Source organism: Octopus bimaculoides, chromosome 9 (genome assembly GCF_001194135.2).
Source record: "Octopus bimaculoides isolate UCB-OBI-ISO-001 chromosome 9, ASM119413v2, whole genome shotgun sequence".
NCBI classification, from domain to species: Eukaryota; Metazoa; Mollusca; class Cephalopoda; order Octopoda; family Octopodidae; genus Octopus; species Octopus bimaculoides.
Genome location: NC_068989.1, coordinates 65,937,324 through 65,940,951, shown reverse-complemented (window position 1 = coordinate 65,940,951; position 3,628 = coordinate 65,937,324). Strand labels below are relative to the sequence as shown.

Here is a 3,628-nt window from a genome sequence, read left to right as displayed (position 1 = left end):
GAGATAGAGAGTGAGAGAGAGAGAGAGTGAGAGAGAGAGAGAAAGACATACATAAACACGCACATATATGTATATATATATATATATATATATGTATGTGTGTGTGTGTGTGTGTGTGTGTGTGTATGTAGGTGGTATGTGCGCGTGTGTAAATAAGTGATAAAATGCAGTTTATTTAATTGAAATATATAACGTTTATCTCACTTTGATCAGAAATTCAGAAAATGTTAAGATGATATGCTTATATATTCGTTAAACAAAGTGCAGGCTAAGCGCGGACAATGAATGGACTATGTTTTTTAAATAATTTTTACAAAACCATATGAAATAAGTTATGGAGGTGTATCTAAATAAGAAGCGATTATTTATATTAAAGCCGGGATGCCTACAAACAGATAAGGAAATGTAATTTTTGAGGCTAAACATGCACAAACGGCAGTGTTTTAAACATTGCAGCACGAACATTGAAAAATATTTTGGAATTTTACTTCTGTAGTAATTTAAAGCTTAACAATACTTTGATCCATTTTTGAAACCAGAAATGGGGCCATTTTAACTATCTAGTAACTTGTACAGAGTGATATGACGAAATTTTTGTCACCTCAAGGAACAAACGTAAAACGAAAAACTATTGTTTATTTAGACGCGTGTTTTACGATGTAATTACCAATTTTAAATTTGTATAATTAAAAGAATATTTTCATTACTCATTATCAATTATGTTATTTTTACAGGTGCATCGCTTAAATCTTTTCGCTAAAACCCGAGGAATACAAACAGGACTTACCTCAAATATTAATACTTTCGAGAATTTGTGAGTACATGCATTTATTTTGATACTTTCTACATCTTCATATTGGCAGACGTTTCAATAACAATGTGTTATAACGGAAACTAATATTCCCATTTCTTCGAAACTTGCTTTATTAAAATCAATACCTTGATAAGAGTAACGTAGTATATGGAAGTGTTTTACAGATGTCATATATCCGAACTGACTCGGCGTTGTATAATATATTCCATTCGTTGCTACGTTGTCAGTCTATCTCATTAATGTATCTCTTAACACTCCAAGACATTGTTTTTATCAACATACAAGTAAAACGCTAATTAACTCCGCGAAATAATTTCCCATTAGTACATGTTGCTATTGTATATTTAGACTGTTTCTTTCATGTTCAATGTGAAGAGTATCATGTACGACTTTTAACAAATAAAATAAATAAACGTTATTATTTTCTACTTCACGTTTATTACTAACTTTAATCAAATATAAACTGTATCAAATATTTCAACACGTAATATCTTAACGAGTGGAGGTCAAGATGTGGTTCCAGTTCCCAGCTAATACAATATTATTTGTGATCTTTTCATCTAATGGCAATACATGAACAGCTCAAAATACTTTCCACTCTCTTAGAATATTTTGAATTAATTTAAAAGAGACTAGCTATCGGTTTGTTCATGTACTATGTTTTATTTAACCTACGATGAATCGTAATTGAGCAGACATGAACAAAGACATTCCAGCCATGGTCATCCTTGTCCAAAATATCATCCCTTATTGTAGACGGTTTGTTGTGTTTTGAGGGGAGGGGCTTTTTGCTGTTATTTATGACATAGTGAGCGACTGATTATTGGCTCTTTCGTTCGATCGTTTGGTGTATGCAGAGCATGGTGAAAGACAATAATGATTTTGATTTGAAGATAACAAGGATATTAATTTGAATAAAATAATGATCTTGAGTTCAGTTGAATCATGGTTTTCAGTTGAATTAAATAACGATTTTGAGCTGAACAATAATTGCTGAGTACACGTAAATGTATGTTAGTTTGGTGAGGCCTAATCCCCACCAAATTACACTTACAATAGAAGGTTAACTCAACAGTAAAAAAAACAAAACAACAGGCATTTTAGAATTTACAGTACCTTAAAGCATATTGTTTCCTGAAGCATACCATATTTCTGTATTTCTTTCTAAATTAAAAATGAGAAGAATTTTAGTGTGGTTGATTTTTAGCATTGTCAGCATTTGATTAACTGACTATGAACACACTAGTTTCCATGTGTATTTTTATTGTACTTCTTGCTAGACAGCGAAATGGTGGGATTTTATAAACTATTATATTTAGCTCTAAATCACTTGTGACTGAACACAGAGTGAGAACACTAATTTCCTAAAGTATCTTCTATTGTAGTACTGCTTGATTGATAACGAAGGGAATTTTTGAGTTGCTGTGTTTAGGATTGTATTAAGCTAACTGTGAGCACCTTGGTTTTCTGAGATATTCTCAACTGGCGTAATTCTAAATCGATAACTAATTGGGGGTGTGTTAGAGCTGTCGTATCAAGTTCTAAATCACATGTGACCGAGTAGGCTATGGGCTCATCTATTACCTCGGTTCTTCTCTGCCAATAAAAGTTGTGCTACATTAATGAAAGAACTCTTCAGAGTTTTTAGATTTACCTCAGCTCTGAGTAGATTTATGATAGAAAAACTTGCCAGCGGCAACCATCCTGCATTTGTCGTATGCAAAAGCCTAGGGAGAGATTTGAGGATGGTTTGACCATTATATTATATTCCTAGAATATTGATTGGATACAAAGAAAATTCTTCATGCGGTCGCAGAATGAGGCTTAAAATCTAAAAACTTAGTTGTAAATATAAACGGCACACTACTGACGACAATATACGAACCACCTATGCCTTGATCATAAGTCAACCACACTATCAACGTCCTTATGTTCTATTGATCAGCAATGCTTTGCAAATTTCGCATAACTCTGTTTGTTATTTAGCAAGTAATTAGTTAAAACTTCAACCTTATCGAGTTAACAGAGCGTATTGTCTTTGATATATCATTGCCGACATTTTAATGGAAACATTAAACTCGTGTTTAATGGTGTGCCATAGGATTTACAGGCAAAAGATTACTACTACTACTACTACTACTACTACTACTACTACTACTACTACTACTACTACAACTGCTGCTGCTGCTGCCGTCGCCGCCGCCGCTACTGCTGCTGCTACTACTACTACTACTTCTACTACTACTACTTGTCTATTGATGAATCTCAAAAATTGATGACGTGGGGAGGGGGATGATAATGACGACTATGTCGACGACGGCGACCACGACGACGGTGACGATGATGTTCACGATGACGAACACGAGTAAATAGGTAATGGTAGCTGTGATGAGGATCATGATGCTTATGATGGTGGTGATGATGATGACGACGACGACGACGGCGGCGGCATAGGTGAGGCATTCGTAATATTGAATGTAGCGTGATAGTATATAGATATAGAGTGTAGCATAATGATATTTAGGAAAAATATAATTAAATCTTCTTTCTCTGTTTCATTCCTAATCTCATTGGCCATACAATATATATAGAATAAAATAAAGAAGTACATTCGATAGTTTTGATTTATAGTAGCAGATAATTCTCACACAGTCGCATTGAATTCATCTTGATAATACCGACAGTTATAATAATAATAATAATAATAATAATAATAATAATAATAATAATAATAACAATAATAATAATCCTTTCTACTAAATACACAAAACCTGAAATTTGTTGGGGAGGGAACTAGTCGATTACATCGACCCC

At 33.5% G+C, this 3,628-nt stretch overlaps 1 long non-coding RNA gene across 2 annotated transcripts in view; it reads left to right on the top strand.

Moving 5' to 3' along the window:
• The window catches only part of LOC106875319 (uncharacterized), a 406,076-nt gene that overhangs the window by 4,621 nt on the left and 397,827 nt on the right, over positions 1-3,628 (top strand). For both annotated transcript variants that reach the window (XR_008264907.1, XR_008264906.1), the window contains exon 2: positions 735-814. This is a non-coding gene — a long non-coding RNA (uncharacterized LOC106875319). The remainder of the gene's footprint in view (positions 1-734; positions 815-3,628) is intronic.